At 35.5% G+C, this 19,080-nt stretch overlaps 1 protein-coding gene across 2 annotated transcripts in view; it reads right to left on the reverse strand.

Moving 5' to 3' along the window:
- The window catches only part of CBR4 (carbonyl reductase 4), a 49,074-nt gene that overhangs the window by 9,329 nt on the left and 20,665 nt on the right, over positions 1–19,080 (reverse strand). The window contains exon 6 of one of the 2 annotated variants that reach the window (XM_031943914.1): positions 13,791–16,021. The exons of the other annotated variant lie outside the window; for it this stretch is intronic. The gene's annotated coding sequence lies outside the window, so the exon portion shown is untranslated. Of the gene's footprint in view, positions 1–13,790; positions 16,022–19,080 lie in introns of those variants that run through there. 2 annotated transcript variants of the gene reach the window in all.

The raw sequence follows: 19,080 nt of genomic DNA on the forward strand, positions 1-19,080 counted from the left end.
GATGAAAGGAATTATAAAAGTATCTGATTAATTTGCAGTGACCATTCTTAAATCCAGGAAACAGAAGGTGAAACATACCTTTCTCTGAGAGGAAAGGTAGAAGGATATGGGTGTAAATGCTTGCATAATATGAGAAACAGATGCTATTTCCAGACAGTTTTTTATTATTTTTCTCTGCTCTAAGGGAGGGTTCAATGGAGGTGGTGGTGGTGAGAGCAGTATATAGGGAAGTAAAAAGCAAAAGGCTTTAATAAAACTTAAGAGAAGAGAGGGCACAAATGATAATACATATAGAATAGCTCTACAGATGTGTATTAGAATCCAAACAAGCATCAAATTCCATTCCAGGAATCATTTTTAAAAAAAAAAATCAAAATCTGGACAGAGCTCAAATACTAAACAATTGGGATTATCTAGATTTCTACCTAGGAAAAATAAATTACCATGTAAATTGATAAGCAAAATACATATATTATCCAACTGTTCTGTCCCAAAGAAAATTATCTTATAAACATGAAATTTATAGCCAGTCTGACTGAATTGTGGATCTCTTTCTTATGAGTCTTCAAGGATATTATATGGGGCTGGTTCCTGAGCTTAACTATTGACGATATTATTTGACATACCAGTAAAAGCCATTTTTCGTTTTAAATATAGGATAAGGAAAACAATACTAGTTTAACTATTGACTTGGAATAGATCATTTAAATTATTTTCACCAATTATTTAAACTTTCTAAAAGAAGGGGTTATTGGAGAACTTGTTCAAAAATATCAACACAAGAAAATTAATTCAAAGAAAATACAAGGCTAGATTGTGGAAAGCAATACTATGCCACTAACATGTGGCTTACAGAATTTATATTTATTGCTCTGTAATATTCCTCTCTGGAATTGCTGTCACTTTACTGTTTACAATTTCCTTATTCATATGAATAGAGTTTGTCAAACAAATGAAACTAATAAAATCAATCCCAGAGCCATCAAGGACAGGACATTTGGCACCTCTAATTTGATTTGTAGTATATGATATTCAAATACCATGCCTGAGTCTTGGGCCTTTTTTTTGGACCTGGTCCATAATATGATAGAATAGGGAAGGGGGGGGGGGGGAGATAACCAATCCACTGGCTTTAGAGTTAAAAGGGCTAGCTTCAAATCAGATTTTTTGACTACATGGGTGATTACTTAAATCACTTAACCTTCCAGCGCCTCAGTGTCTTAATCTGTAAAGAAAAGGGTAAACAAAACAGCCAGGCAGGTACTTACTTTTGAAATGCACACAATTTAAATTTTCTACCCAATCAAAATTATGGCAACTGTAAGTATATTGACTCTCAAGTCATTTTCACTTTTCTCAAACAATTCTACAACAGTTGGCTCACCATCATCCCCTTCTCCTCAACTCCTGCTTATTTAAGAAGAAATCTCCATATTCATGTAGAGACTCCCTAAAACCCTAATCTTCCATTTCCAAAACCTCCTTGAGTCCCTAAGGAAGGTCACACACTAGAATTTGCCATTGCTCACAAGTGTTCCACTTTCCTAATTAGAAACATTGCCGTTCCCCAATCTCAGCACCAACTCCTATCATTCATTCTACCTCTTCCTATGCTCCAACACCTATTCGTTTTTTTCTTTATTAAAGCTTTTTATTTTTCAAAACATATGTGTAGACAATTCTTCAACATTAACCCTTGCAAAACTTTGCGTTCCAATTTTCCTCCCTTCCTGCAAGCCCTCCCCTAGATGGCAAGTAGTCCAATATATGTTAAACATATAGAAATATATGCTAAATCCAATATATGCATACATATTTATACAATTATTTTGCTGCACAAGAAAAATCAAATCAAACCAGTAAAAAAAAATAAAGCAGCAAAATAAAATGCAAGCAAACAACAACAAAAAGAGTGAAAATACTATGTTATGAACCACACTCAGTTCCCATAGTCCTCTCTCTGGGTGTAGATGGCTCTCTTCATCACTAAACAACTGCTTGAAGGCCAGATTTGTTGAAGAGAGCCACATCCATCAGAATTGATCATTTTATAGTCTTCTTGTTGCTGTGTATAATGATCTCTTGGTTCTGCTCATTTCACTCAGTATCAGTCCATGTCAATCTCTCCAGACCTCTCTGAAATCATCCTGCTGATCGTTCCTTACAAAATAATAATATTCCATAACATTCAATTACAAACTCTATTCATATGAATAAGGAAATTTTAAATAGTCAAGTGACAGCAATTCCAGAGAGGAATATTACAGAGCAATAAATATAAATTCTCTAAGCTACATGTTAGTGGCATGGTATTGCTTTCCACAATCCAGTCTTGTATTTTCTTTGAATTAATTTTCTTGTGTTGATATTCCTTTTTTTTGTTTTTTATTTTATTTATTTATTTTTATTTAATAGCCTTTTATTTACAGGATATATACATGGGTAACTTTACAGCATTAACAATTGCCAAACCTCTTGTTCCCAATTTTTCACCTCTTACCCCCCCCCACCCCCTCCCCTAGATGGCAGGATGACCAGTAGATGTTAAATATATTAAAATATAACTTAGATTTGTGTTGATATTCCTGAGCAAGTTCTCCAATAACCCCTTCTTCTAGAATAATTATTTAGCCATTCTCCAATTGATGGGCATCCATTCATTTTCCAGTTTCTTGCCACTACAAACAGGGCTGCCACAAACATTTTTGTACATGTGGGTCCCTTTCCCTCCTTTAAGATCTTTTTGGGATATAAGCCCAGTAGTAACACTTCTGGGTCAAAGGGTATGCACAGTTTGATAATTTTGGGGGCATAATTCCAAACTGCTCTCCAGAATGACTGGATCCATTCACAGGTTCACCAACAATGTATCAGCGTCCCAGTTTTCTCACATCCCCTCCAACATTGGTCATTATCGTTTCCTGTCATCTTAGCCAATCTGAGAGGTATCCAACACTTACTTTTTACATCACTGACATCTCTATCCCCTCCATGCCTCAGGTTATTACCCTGACTCTGACTTCATTATCCTTCCTCTCCTCCTTCACCCCCAGAGTTGCCCTTGTCAGCACTGTAAGGTTTCTAGATCTCCTGTCCATCTCACACAACTCTTTTCTTGCCATTCCTCAGCCCCAGATCACTCCCACAATCTACCTTTTCCTCTCCTACTTCTGAGCTGCTAAGCAAAACTAGGTACCACGCTAACTGGCTACGTGACTTTTCGCATTATCCAACCTCGGCTTCACTTCAGCAAGGAAATCCTTTGACTTCTCCCTAACTGATTCCCAACCTTCCTGCCCACAGAAGCTCTTCCTAACTTTCTCTTCCTTGCTCCAGCTTCCATCTACTACACAAATACTGTACAACTGTGCCAAGTGAATCTTAGTTATGTCAATACATAAGAAACCTCAGAAGTCGTAGACTAGTAACTCCTAAAATGTGAGTCCTCTCTAGTAGAACAGGTATTCTTTGCTACATGGAATAAGTACTTAAGCAAAATTAGCCATAACAAAAATTGTATCTTCCTACCCTCCACAGCAAATCAATGCCTTCTCATTTTTTTTTTTAAATACACTCGACTTGAAATTTTTTGGCAAGGCTTTTGCCTTGTATGGAAACTGAGGTATTACCAAAAAGGAACGCCATCATCAGTGGGATGAACCGTCTGTCTTCTGTAACATTTTCTGTGGATAAATAAGTGCATATTATTTCACATAGATGTCCACTATATTAATTTATTGATAACTGTTAAGGATTTAACAAAGTTTTCAAACTTTGCTAACACTAGGCTATTTTCTATAGGTCATATTGGAACATAACAATGTACCTGGAAAATGGAAGGGATGTGCCATCCAGGGGAAGAGATGGGGGGAACAAGGGAAAAATCTAGAACACAAGGTTTTGCAGGGGTCAATGTTGAAAAATTATCCATGCATATGTTTTGAAAATAAAAAGCTTTAATAAAAAAAAATTTTTTAAATGTAAGGGATGTGCCATGACTAATCTACTGATTATATTCATACAAATCTGGCTTTTGCCTCCTTTCCAGCCTAAATTACCCCAAGATATGATGTTAGGGGTGAGGTCAGATAACAGATTACGGGCAGCTACCTGGATGGACTCTCCAATCATTCAACTCCAACAACTTTAAAATAATATTTCACATAAAATTTTGCAACAGCACAGCTTGGCTGAAGAAAACGTAAGAGAAATCAGTATTGCAAGCAAGAGGTCTGTCTCACACACTCCAAAGTGGCAGCAATAGACACGGCATCACCAGCTGCTTTAGAAACTTCCAGTCCAGATCAGAAAGAGATTACAAGGGACCTCTCGCTGCCATTGGGTATAGCTGGAACTAACTGGCAATTTTGCAGTTTCTGAGCAGAGAGGTACCCTGGTGATCAGTCACAAAGGAATAAGGACTATGGTCACAGTTCCAAGGCAGAAAGAGTACTAAGTTTGTGCAGTTGCAGGGAACTGGGGCCTTCATCAGTTAAAAACTAGAGTGCAGACCACAAAATCAGTGACCATACCTCTGCCAGAGTCACAACACCCTGAAAACACCCAAAACTTGCAGTCTCACAAAACTAGTTGCGAAAATAGCAGCATGAAAAAGCCTGAAACTTTTGTGCAGAGCCCAACTTTAACATAAAATTAAAAGGCAAGAAATAGGTTGGAAAAATGAGAAAACAACAAGAATTTGACTGTAGCTACAAAAAAAGCTTCAAAGAAAAATGCTAATTGGATCTAAGCTCAAAAAGAATTCCTGAAAGAGTTAAATAGATAGAAAAAGGAAAAAAAAATGGGGGGAGGGGGGAATGAGTGATTAAAAAAAGTTAGAAAAAGAAAATTAACAGCTTGGTAAAAGAGGCACAAAAATACTTAAGAACTGTAAAAAAAAAAATAGACTAATAGTAAAAGAGGCACAAAAATCCATTGAAAAAAGCAGAAATGTCAAAAAAAAAAAAAAAAAAACTACAAAAATTCACTGAAGAAGAGAATTCCTTAAAAAGCAAACTTGCCCAAATGGAAAAAAAAAAAAAAAAAAAAAAACTACAAAAGCTCACTAGAGAAAATAATTCCTTAAAAATTAAAATTGGGCAGATGGAAGCTAATGACTGCATGAGATAACAAGAAAAAAATAAAAACAAAATCAAAAGAATGAAGAGAAAAGAAAACATGACATTTTATCAGTAAAACAAGTGACCAAGAACATAGATCAAGGAGAGATAATTTTAAAATTATCACACTATTTGAAAGTCATGATCAAAGAGTCTAGACATTACATCATATTTCCAAGAAATTATCAAGAAAACCAGCCTGTTATCTTAGATTCAGAGGGTCTTAGAGCCCTTGAAAAAATCCACCAAATACCTCCTGAAAGAGATATCTAAATGAAAACTTCCTGAAAATTGTAGCCAAAAAAAAAAAAAAAAAAAAAAAAGAAGAAGAAGAAGAAGAAAAGAAAAAGAAAATTATAGCTAAATTTCAGAACTCCTAGGTCAAAGAGAAAGAACTTCAGGCAGCCAGAAAGAAACAATCCAAATATCATGGTTTAATAGACAGGATCACACAAGATTTAATGGTTTCCATGTTAAAGAAGCTGAGGACTTGGAATTAGGGATAATTATGATAAGATGAAGAAGCTAGTATACCATCCAATAATCACTTATCCAACAAGACTGAGTGTACTCTTCCAGGAGGGAGAAAAACTGGTATTTAATGAAATAAGAGGATTTTCAAGCATTCCTGACAAAAAAAGACCAGCACTGAATGGAAAATTTGACATTAAAACATAAGAGTCTAGAAAAACATAAAAAAGTAAACAAGAAAGAATAATCATAAGGGGCTCGATAAATGGGAAATTGTTTACATTCCTATAAAGGAAAATGGCACCCATAACTTGTTAAGAACTTTATCAATTAGGATAGTTAAAAGGAGTTTACATAGACAGAGGACACAAGTATAAGTCGATTATATTAAAATGATCTCCCAAAAAACTGAAGGGGAAAAAAGAGGGATGCATTGGGAGAAGGGAGAAAGGAGAGGCAGAATGGGAAATTTTTTCATAAAAAAAAAAAAGGTAGACAAAAAAGAACTTTTACAATGGAAGAGAAAATGGCAGGGGTTAGCAGGCAATGCTTGAAACCTCGCTCTCATCAGAATTGGTTCAAAGAAGAATACATATATAGACACACACATCTATATATACATACATATGTATATATGTACACTACACACACACACATACACACATACTCAGTTATGTATAGAAATCTATCTTACCCAATAAGGAAAGAGGAGGAGAAGGGATAAGTGAAGGTAGAGGTATTGAAAGGAAAGGAAGATTAAGCGAAGTAGTGGTTAGAAGCAAAACAGACTTGAAGAGTCAAAAGATAAAGAAGAGAGAGAAGAAATAGAAAATGATAGGATGGTGGAAATACAGAGTAATTCACTTCAAGGGAATGAAATGAGCAGATAGTTGAATGGATCAGAACTCAGAATCCAAGAATATATTGTTTGCAAGAGACACACTTGAAACAAAGACATACACAGAGTTAAAATAAAGGGCTGAAGCAGAATCAATTATGCTTCAGTTAACATTTAAAAATAAAAAGGCATGGGTAATCCTAAGTAATCATGATCCTAAGTAAAATAACTTAACAAAAAACAATAAACAGAGAAACTACATTTTGCTAAAAGGTACCCCAGACAATGAAATAATATCAATCAGTTTCCAGAAGGCAAAAAAAGAGCTATCTATAGTCATATGAAAAAAATGTTCTAAATCACTATTGATTATACTTGCAGGGGTCCTCAAACTATGGCCCGTGGGCCAGATGCGGCAGCTGAGGACAATTATCCCCTTCACGCAGAGCTATGAAGTTTCTTTATTTAAAGGCCCACAAAACAAAGTTTTTGTTTTTACTATAGTCAGGTCCTCCAACAGTCTGAGGGACAATGAACTGGCCCCCTATTTAAAAAGTTTGAGGACCCCTGGATTAGAGAAAGGAAAGTCTCACACCTACCAGAAATAAAAAATGCAACCTGGATTAAGGGACAATAAATGGCGTTGTGAACTGCTCCAACCATTCTGGAGAATAATTTGGAACTAAGCCCAAAGGGCTACAAAACTGTGCATACCCTTTGATCCAACGTACAAAAATATTTGGAGCAACTTTTTATGGTGTCAAGAATTGAAAATCAAGAGGATGCACATCAATTGGGGAACTGAATGTCATTACATATGATTTTGGTAGGGTGCTATTGTGTTATAAAAAAATGACAAGAGGGATATAGTTTCAGGGGAAAAAATGACAAGAATTATATGAACTAATACAAAGGAAAGTGAGAAGAACCATGAGAACATTGCACACAGTAACAACAATGTTGTAATGATTATCAGCTGTGAAAGATTTAGTTACTCTGATAAATAGTGATGGAAAAACGGTATCCACCCCCAGAGAGAGTACTGATACACAAACTGAAGTATAATTTTCTTTCATTTTCTTGCTTTTCAAAAATATGGCTAATATAAAAATGTCTTTTACATGAATTCATTGTTTGGCTTTCTCAGTAGGGATAGGAGTGGGAGGGCAGAAAAGAATTTCAAAGTGAAAATTTAAAGAAAAAAATGTTAAAAGCAAAGAAAGTGAATTTTTTTTTAAAAAAAGATCTGCTACTGTCTACATCTCCTGGGCCTACCTCCTTCCCCTCTCCTTTATCTTTTCCTTCCTTTCTTACCTTCCATTTATCTATCCATTTACAAGATTCTGCCTTTTTAACAAAATGGCTTAATGCTGAAAAGAAAAGTTTTTGTATTAAAAAAAAAGTTCTATTAATTGATGAAAGGCAAGATATTGCCTCTATCATAGATGAAAATTTTGATACTAGAAAAGAAGATAAAAAATAAAACATGCATATGAAGAAAATTTTCTGATGGAATCCAAGCAGTGTTGAACAAACTGAACTGCAGCATAAAAATAAAAACTTAACATTATAAAAAGCATAGAATGGATATTTCATTTATATGTGGACTATTTAATACTTTGAAAGTTCAGAGAAAACTTAAAAACTGGAAAAAAGGTGAATACAAAGAAACAGTTTTAATGACATAAAATGATATGCTATTCTATGTAGAGTTGCAGGGCATTATTATTCCATGATCATTTGCAAATAACCGTTTAAGATAGACTAAAACTAAAATGAAAGAAATTACATATTTACATATTTAAAGGTGATTTTTAAAGGTCTATTGATTTAATAGAGGAAAATCTGAGTGATTACCTTTTAAGTGAAAAGTACATCTGAGAACAGGATGCTCTGATTTAATTCACTAAAAGTTATAGAAGACAGGAAGCCAAGGGATTCTTATGGTAAAGAGATGCAAGAACTTGATTGGAAAGACAGATTTAGGAGGAAAGTAAAAAACATTTTTGTCAGAGCTATTTGAAGAGACCAGAAGCAAGAGAACTCAGCTGACTAAAATATTTCAGTTATATGATTCCTGGTTAGAGAAAGGCTCAAACTCATGGGTAAATGCTTCAGTTCTAGAAACTGTTCTCCACTGCCCAGGGCTTAAGACAGGCAAAGGTTCTGATTAGCATCTGTTGCCCTTTTCACTAGGAAAGAAAAGTATAAAGGAGGAAGACAAGATTATGCAGATGTGCTGCTCACAGGAGCTGATAATGAGATTTAATTGGACAATATAGAATCCTGATGAGTAAAGTTTGCCTCCTGCAAAGAGTCCACCTAACATGTTTGCAATGAACTCTGTCCTGATGGGTAATGGAGCATCCAGAGGAGTGAAGAGTTAGCTGAAACATTTTGTCTATCCTCTTCTGTTTGACTCTACTCCTGCTTCTAATCTTTGCCAAACAGACTCCACTAAATTCGAACATGATAGCCATCACTAGGGGTTCACTGGATGACCTGTACTGAGACTGTGATTCTGCAGGCACCAATTGGCCAAAGTGGAGCCAAGTAAAGCTTCCCATCTCCTCCCTAGCACACTGGACAAACAACAAACTTAGAGGTAAATGAAAAGAAATCAAGAAACTCTGATATGTTACATGCAAAACGACTTTAAGCATATAAAATTAAGACATTCAGATAATTTACAAGTTTCAATGTCAGGGCCAGGAAGTCAGGAAAATCCAAGTTCAAATCTGGCCTCAGATACTTTCTAGCTGTGTAATCTTGGACGGAGCTGCTAGGTGGCTCAATGGATAGCGCACAGAGTCTGAAATCAGAAAGATCCAAGTTTAAATCCAGCTAAAAACACTTATTGAGTGGGAGGATTCTGGGCAAGTCACAACTTGTTTCCCTTTATTCCATAGAGAAGAAATGGCAATACTCTCCAGTATCGTTGCCTAGAAAACTCTTAAGGACAGAGTGATCCATGGGGACAGTCAGATAGTTCCAAACAAGTGTCAGAAGAGTTTGTCTACTCTGAGATACCACTACACACCTGTCAGATTGGCTAAGATGACAGGAAAAAATAATGATGACTGTTGGAGAGGATGCGGGAAAACTGGGACACTGATAAATTGTTGGTGGAGTTGTGAACGAATCCAACCATTCTGGAGAACAATCTGGAATTATGCCTAAAAAGTTATCAAACTGTGCATACTCTTTGATCCAGCAGTGTTTCTACTGGGCTTATACCCCAAGGAGATACTAAAGAAGGGAAAGGGACCAGTATGTGCCAAAATGTTTGTGGCAGCCCTGTTTGTAGTGGCTAGAAACTGGAAAATGAATGGATGCCCATCAATTGGAGAATGGTTGGGTAAATTGTGGTATATGAATGTTATGAATGTTATGGAATATTATTGTTCTGTAAGAAATGACCAGAGAGGCTTGGAGAGACTTACATGAACTGATGCTAAGTGAAATGAGCAGAACCAAGAGATCATTATACACTTCAGCAACGATACTGTATGAGGATGTATTCTGATGGAAGTGGATTTCTTTGACAAAGAAAAGATCTAACTCAGTTTCAATGATGGACAGAAGCAGCTACACCCAAAGAAAGAACACTGGGAAATGAATGTAAACTGTTTGCACTTTTGTTTTTCTTCCCAGGTTATTTCTACCTTCTGAATCCAATTCTCTCTGTGCAACAAGAGAACTGTACGGTTCTGCACACATATATTGTATCTAGAATATGCTGTGATATATTTAACATATATAGGACTGCTTGCCATCTGGGGGAGAGGGTAGAGGGAGGGAGGAGAAAAATCGGAACAGAAATGAGTGCAAGGGATAATGTTGTAAAAAAAAATTACCCAGGCATGGATTCTGTCAATAAAAAGTTATAAAAAAAAAAAAGAAGTTTGTCTTTCTGCACCATCATATTTAGCATTATTCTGTTCAGTTTAATTCAACAGAGCAACAATTTCTTACATACCAACTATGTGCTAGATACTATGCTGTTAATTATCTGTCTGAAATAAAGACTTCAAACAAGAAGCAGCAATAGTAAGCAACTACTGTTATATTCTCCCAGTAAGATGAGACTTGGGAGCAGCTGATGGCAGAGTTGAGAATCAGTCTAGGACCAAGATTTGGGAAAACCCGAGTTCAAATTCAGCTTCGAACACTTCCTAGCTGTGTGACTCTGGGCAACTTAACTTCAGTTTGTTTTGTAAAATGAGGATTAAAAATATAGAACTTTCATAAGGACAAAATGAGATAGTATTTGTCAAGCACTTGGCACAATGTCTGGCACATTATTAACACTATGTAAATGTTAGCTATTATTTTTATTGTGTCAGAATGTGAAGCAGTTTGCAGGACTGCTGAACAGGCATTTTATATCTTCTTATTTATATTTTTCTAATTTAATTTGTTTTAAACTTAATATAAAAATGGGAAAAGGAAAAAAAAATACCATGTACATAACACAAGAGAAGGATCAATATAAAACAATAAATTTCCATTTAAAGAAAATTTGCATAATATACACTATACACTGTTTTTCAAAGCTGCCAGGTTCCCCCCTTTTTTTGGCTTCCTTGAGGTTTCTTTTTGTTCTCAGTTGAATACTTTTTATTTTATTCCCTCTCCCCTCCCCACATGCACAGCCTCAAGAAGAACTGAATATACATAGATATCTATAAACATACATATATACACTGATACACACATATAAGACCAAATCCAAGCCAGTCCTTATTTTTCTAAATCAACCAGCTCATCATTTCCTACACCATAGCAATATTCCATGCCAATCACATCCTGAGAAATTTTCTATGAAAGTTTTTTCCCAATTTTCTGCATTCCTTCTATTCTTGGCCAAATAGGTTTTATTTATACAAGAAAAAAATTATTTTTTAAATTTAAAATTAAAAAATTTAAAATAATTGAAATTATCTATTTTACACTTCAGTAATTCTCTCACCTTATAACTTAAGGCTGATACTGCTGAATCTACTTCCTTTGTATCTTTTTCTCCTGGTTTCTGAAATTCCTTATCTTTTGTTCTTCCAAATGAACTTATTTTTTCTAACTCAGTAAGATAATTTTTTTAGTAATTTAATTGGGAGGTAGCTAGATGGCACAGTAGATAGAGTACCAACCCTGAAATCAGGAGGACCTGAGTACTAATCTAGTCTCAGATACTTAACACTTCACACTTCCTAGCTGTGTGACTATGGGCAAGTCACATAATCCCAATTGCCTCAGCAAAGGGGAAAAAAAAAAAGTAATTTAATTGGGATAACACTGAATAAATAGGCAAATTGTCATTTAGAAATTATAATGGCTTTACCTATCCATGAACAATAAATATTACTTCAATTATTTAGACATGACTTTATTTGTATAAAAAGTGTTTTTATCATTTTACATCTTACCTTAGTTCTACTCCAAGTCTTTTGAGAGCCCAGCCAGGGGCCGAGTTCTTCTCTTATCAATAATCATCCTCTTCAATGTGGAAGCTCCCTCTGCTCCCATTCAGCTCTAACTTTAAATCTCCAGATCTCTTGAAATTAAGATTGCCTCCAAGACTTTATGCATCCTGCTCAAGACTCCTGTTCAGTCACCTCTACTTATGAAAGAAATAAAACAGAAAGACCCCAATACTCAGGCTCAGGCTGATCTGAACGCACACATTTATGTGCTTGTCATTTGTTCTTCCTTCTGGAGTGGAGAAAAAGCACTTGTCTCTCCCAGTGCAAGTCTTGAAGATTCTTCTTATATTCAAGCAAATCAATTAATATGTTGGGTTGTTTAAAACAGTAAGTTAAATACAAACCAGTCTCTAATTGAGATTCCCAAGCTATAACTGGTAATGATGGAAGACACATGCTAAAACAAGGTTTCAAGTTTTAAGTCTGCATGGTTGATCTCACCAGTGCCTTCTCTATCAGTGTGCTCAGTATAGACTCTGATCTCTAGGGTGATGGCGTGAGTGAGGTGGGGAGGTACCTGTCTATGTTGATCTAGGATGTCACCAAATAATCAGTAAGTTATCAAAGAATTCCTGGATTTGGGCACTCAGTAAGTTCACCATTCAATGCTACTCTGGGGAGGAAGCTCACCTTCTGACTACTGGCCAAGCTCTCAAACCAAGTAAGTAGGAAGAGGCGAGTTCCCATCTCATCCATCAGATGACTGCGGTAGGTACTATACATCTCAATGCCTAGGTCACTTCCATTCCCTAACACCAGACTAGTGCATCTTTAAGATTCTGTAGTCAGTGTTCCTATCATGAAATGGATGAGATCTCAAGAGACTGATGATGAATGATCAAAGCAAGTATAAAGTCTGGCAACAGGCTTTGGGATGTAGGGAGGTGTTCAATGACTGCTAGTAATTATTCATTCTTTTCATCTTCAATTTTTGAGCTTCTCTCTTCTTTAATGACTTACATTTATTTATCTCCAATGGAAGCAGAATTACCCAACCAGAATCTATCTAGAAGACGTAGAAATAGAGAGGAGTCCATATATCACTTTTGTAGAAAGCAGTCAGAGACACTCCCAAGTGAATGAAACTCCCTGCCCACAAAACTGAGGAACTTTCTCATGAAGTAGGAATAATTTGTAGCTTAAAAATATAATGAAACTATATTGTATTTAACTTATACTTTAACATATTTAACATGTATTGTTCAACCTGCCATCTGGGGGAAGAGGTGGGGGGAAAGAGGGGAAAAGTTGGAACAAAAGGTTTTGCAATTGTCAATGATGAAAAATTACCCATGCATATATCTTGTAAATAAAAAGCTATAATAAAAAAAAAGAAATAAATAAAAGTACTATAATTAAAAAAAAAGATTAATCACAAAAAATATAATGAACCATGTCAGATTTTTAAATGTCCAGAAAGAGTAAAGGGAACCCTGACTTTAAAAATTGGTTTAGAGTATAGAAGATTGGGGGGTCTTAATGAGCCTATAAAGGAAAATTTATTCAGTGAAGTTTTAAGTAAAAGGCAAGTTACATCAGGGTAAGATCAGGAATCAGGAAGCATAGGGATCAGCTTCTAGCTGGAAAAAAAAGGTGGTTCAGAGGTTGTGGCCAAGTATGAAGAATGACCATTATCTTTTTCTTTCCTTCTTTCATTTTGTTTTACTTTCTTCTTTGAGGAGGAAAAGCCATAAAAGCATAAACTGAATTTAGCAGCTTACAATTGAAAAAGCAAGACACAGCCTTTCCTAAGAGCAATAAGAAGACGACAAAAGAAATCTCAGTTCATTTGATGCAGTTCTTATGTGGGAATGCACTCTTTAATATTTAATAGCTTTTTTTTTTTTTTTTTGGAGAAAATATGGTCTTTACAACAGATTCCAGGTATATACCGAAACAAAAGTTTATTCTGCTCTTCCAAAGAGGTCTTTTAACAAGATGGCTTAGAACACATCATATTTTCTCATAGAAACAACAAAATTAAGGGATCAATTTCTGACAGGACCTCAACATCAAATAAATCTTAGCTATAATCAATTTACTTATATACCTCAATTCTGTTAAGAGATCAGATCAAAGGCTGAATGAAAATCCTTTAGATAAGGAAATCACAAAGACTAAAGCTGGGGATTCTGTGTATGTTTCTCAATACTTAAAGCACTACAAAAATTAGAACTGGAATGAATATTGTCCCAGATTACAGATTTTAAGAAAAAGTTTACCGTGACTAGTCCACTATTATCTACTTAAACTCTATAAGAAAACTTAAAGTTATTTTAATCAGTGATTAGTAACAGTAAAATAGTGAAAGACTATTTAATTTGTATTGAAGTGTTTATAATCCTTTACATAATGCTCTGTAGAGTGTCCTTTTGCTTGTAATTATTTGAATCATAAATTATATATTTTAGGTATTGAAGATTTTGTAGAAAAATCATTATTGACTTAGTATTATGTTAATCTGTTCTTCTATTCACACTGAAAGAAAACTTAGCCACATGTAGCCCATGTAGCTATATACAGCAATGCTAATCAAATAGCAGCCGTGGAAATTGCAGTTTTAATGACTTAAAAGATATTACTACAATCCTATCTAGATTGGATAGATAGAATGATACTGAAGTTGCAAGCATGGAAGGATGATGGTACATATGCTCAACAGTTAATAGGGAAACTTGGGAAGGAAAGGGTTGGGAGTGGGGAGAAAGAGAAAACAATTTTATTTTGGGCATTTGAGTTTGAGATGTCTATGGGACATACAACTGAGATGTCCAAAAGGCAGTTAGTAATACTAAACTGAAGCTAAAGAGACAAACTGGAGCTGGAAACCCATTATCAAGCAGAAGTCATCCTTAAAAAGACAATTCAATTCAAGAGATATTTATGAAATACCTACCATGTGCAAGGAATAAGTAAGGCATTATGAGCTTAAGAACCAAAAGCTGAAAGTTTTTATATTTAAGAAGTTTACATTTTATTTGATATAGGAGAAAGCCACACTAGCCAGGTGGAAAGGAAGAGATTGAGGGAAGCTCTTAAAGGCAAGGCCACCTGGAATTAACCCTGAAAGACACTGATGGAAGTGAGGGAGTTAATTCCAGACATGGAGATTGTACAGAAAAACAGGAAAGGGAGTATCAAGACTGTGGAATAGCTAGCTGGAATAGAGAATTTGTGAAAGAGAATAGCAAATATGAAATAAGGATTAAAAGTAATTGGGAGTCAGATTATTGAAGATTTTAACTCCAAGATTAAGGAGTTTATCATTTATCTTATAACTAAGTGCAACTGGCACGCCTAAAGGTCCCACTATTCAGACCAGTATCTTATCAAGATTTTTTTAAAAAAACTTTATTCACTTTATTTTAATACAGCACTTTTCCCCTCAAATGCCCAAACCCTCAAGCATCAATGTATTCATAACTTCTGTAAAGAACCAGAATTGTTATTTCTCTAGTGCTTGTTATATTGCATGGCTGCATTCAATTCCTGGCATTCTCCTTTATTACCCCTATATTACTCTATATAAGTCTTTCTATGTTTCTCTGAATTCTTATTTGTCAGATCTTCAGACTCCAAGTCAGCATCCTCCATATCGTGCCCCATTGCCTCCCTGAGTTCTTTCAAGTGCACTCTGCATAATATGTTGTATTTATTTTTATTTGAGGGTCCTTTGACAAATGCAGAGTTCATAATCTATTGGTATGCAACTGTTGAGTTCAAATGTATCTTAGTTTATAAAATACTCCACACCACATGTAAGATTTCTTTTGATGCTCATTATAAAAGATTTATTTCTATTAAAAAAAAAAAAAAACATGATTTCAGAGGATTGTAAGATTTTTGCAGAGCTTTGTTGTCATTGCAAAGTGAAGCCTCCTCATTTCTAAAATATAGAGAGAATTGACTCATTTATAAGAATTCAAGCCATTCTCCAACTGATAAATGGTGAAAGGAGGTGAACAGACATCTGCAAAGCACTTCAGGCTGCTGAATATTACTACATTTACCCATCTTGCACCTCTTCAGTAGCTTCATGTGGCTCCTGAACACCAGGGCTCTGCTCCTCTGGATCTCCAGGCCTTCCTGCCTCTTCAGTCACTCTCCAACTAAATAAGTTATGGTATAAGAAATGATCATCAGCATGATTTCAGAGAGGCCCGGAGAGACTTACATGAACTGATGCAAAGTAGAGTAGAACCAGATCATTATACAATGATCAATTTTCATGGATGTGGCTCTTTTCAACAATGAAATGATTCAGGCCAGTTCCAATGGTCTTGTGATGAAGAGAGACATCTGAATCCAGACAGAAGTCTATGGATCACAACATAGTATTTTCATCTTTTTGTTGTTGTTAGCATACATTTCGTTTTCTTATTCATTTTCTTTCCTTTTTGATCTGATTTTTCTTGTGCATCATGATAAATGTAGAACTACGTATAAAAGAATTGCACATGTTTAATTTATACTGAATTGCTTGTAATCTAGGGAAGCGGCGAGGGGAAGGGAAAAAAATTTTGGAACACAAGGTTTTAGAAGGATGAATGTTGAAAATTATCTCTATATGTTTTGAAAATAAAAAGTTTTAACAAAAAAAGTGAGTCCTCTAGGAGAAAAGACAGAATGTGAAGTCCAGAAGATCTGAGTTCAAATCCTACCACTTATTAGCTGTGTGATCCTCAGAAAATCAATTACTCTCTCTTAACTTCACACAGTTATTGGGAGGACCAAATGAAATATGTACAGTACTTTACAGAATTTAAAGTGTTATATAAATGCTAGTTATATCTTTTAAAACATCAAATACTATTTAAAATAAAAAATTAGCCTTTAGTAATGAATGCAATAAAGATTTTAAGATCATTTTATTTAAAGGAATTTTCTAGTAAGATTGGAAATATGAATTAAAATTAAATCCTAAAATGTTATTCTCTATTCAGGGAGATAATATGTTGTTTGGCTCTTTAAATTCTGTTTACAGCTCCTTGACCCTAAGTAAATATTCCCTTTAAAACATAGTATTTTTGTCCATTCTAAAGGTGTTTCAGTCTGTGTGGTATCTTTCAATTGCTTATTTATTTAACCGTTAGTAATTTAAGGTGCTTAGTGGTTAGTAATTTAAGTGCTCACTTTTTATTTTTATGTTAAGAATCTTTTAATTTTAATTTGTAATCTAAATTAAAGAAATAAATCATCACTATCACATACTGCCTTCCAATCACATATATACATACATACACACACACACACACACACACACACACACACACACACACTTGTATATCATGTCCCTCGGGTATAGGGATCTATAATATATGACACTCAATCAACTCTAAAAGAGGGTTTTCCCTAGTAAGAAATATAAGAAATATACTAAGAAATATAGAAAATGAGTCATATAAGAACAAACTAGCACCCAAACAAGAATGGCATCAGGACTAGTTCTCTAAAAATCTAGGCTTATTACAATATGTTTGAATAGAAAGGAACTGCATAACTCCATCTAATTCCTTGCCAAAGATCATGAAGCTCATTTAATAGTAAAACCTGAATTAGATCTGAAGATTCCTCTCAATTCAATTTTCCTTCTATACTATATAGTGCAATACTACAAACACTGTTTCTAGACAGCATAATTGACAGACTACTGAACTTTGAGACAAGAAGACCTGGATCTAAATCCTTCCTGAAACGCTTAACTTGTTGTGTGAATCTGGCCGAGTCCCTTAATTCCTCTCAGTTTTAGTTTTCCCATTTGTAAAATAGAGATAATAAAGATACTTTCCTCATATACTTGTTGTTGAGGAACAAATAGCAAGGTTAAGTGCTTTGCAAAATTTAAGTTACTGTAGAATAGTTCTGTGAGCTCTTCTTTTTACTTCTATATTTTCTGGCCATTCACAAAAGGAACATTGTGGCCTGCTTGATGAACATCTTCCATTACAGATATGTCCTATTCAATTAGGATTTTTACAAGATGCTAATTAAGTAAGTGGAATTGAGGAGACAGTGGTTAAATCTAATTTAGCATTGATTTAATCCTACAACAAATAATGGTTTCCTAGTGATATAATGACTGGTGTATACTCAGTGTGGAACATATAAGGAAGAGCTTTCAGGGCCCGAAAGGACAAGCACATTAGAAGCTTTCTGAGGCTGAGACAGATTCATTCTATAGTCCACCTTTGTTGTGGCTGGAGACTGAAGCACAAACCCGGGGAGATTCAGAAGCCAGAGAAAGCAGCTTAAGCTCTCAGAACCAAGACTACAGAAGGCCTCTAAGAAAAACTAGCCGAGCCCCAAATGAAAGAGACAAGACTTCGAAGGAAACAATAAAGGATTTGGACTTTAACTCCTGGCTGCATTTAGGGTGATTACTGAACTGAAACGAAGGCTGCCCGCAGAAGCCCCCTAAGAAACCTGCTCCCAGAGAACATCATATTTTAGAGAAGACTATTACATTATCCAAAGTTAACTACTTTCTCCTAACACACAGGGCAGCATGAAGGCACCATACGTCTGGGAGTGGTGAGAACAGGAGCTGAGGCAGAGGTGCAGGATGGGAGACTGGTAAAGATCAGCCTTTTCTGCTTTCTCAATATTGCCAAGCACCCTTAGAGCTGCTACCACCTGACAGGTGTAACAGTAGGGCCCTAAAAGGGACACTGAGTGAGGATAAGTAAAGGGCTGTTCAGGAAGGGCAGTAGAAGAGGCAGGAAGGTCTGGAGATCCAGAGGGGCAAAGTCCTGGTGTTCTGAAGCCACATGAGGCTGACTTTACAGAACTACTGAAAAGGTGCAAGATGTGTAGATGTAGAAATATTAAGCAACCTGAAGCACTTTGCAGACATCACCTCCTGTGGTCCCAACAACCCTTTGAGGCTAGTGATTCTCCAAGAGCACTATGTGGGACAGAGGTAGAATTCAGCTCACTGGCTGAAGATGGTACAGCCTTACAGTAGAATTTGGTTAAAAAACAACAATAACAACGTTCTAATAGGCTCTAGGCTAAACCTAGAGTTACACCTGAGTTCAAATGTGACTTCAGACACTTCCTAATTGTTTGGCTCTGGTCAAGTCACTTCATCTATCTATCTCAGTTTCCAAAACTATGAAGAGGGAGTTATAGTAATATCTTCACCCAAGGTGGTGATTGTGAAAATCAA

The sequence above is a fragment of the Sarcophilus harrisii genome, chromosome 6, assembly GCF_902635505.1.
Source record: "Sarcophilus harrisii chromosome 6, mSarHar1.11, whole genome shotgun sequence".
NCBI lineage: Eukaryota > Metazoa > Chordata > Mammalia > Dasyuromorphia > Dasyuridae > Sarcophilus > Sarcophilus harrisii.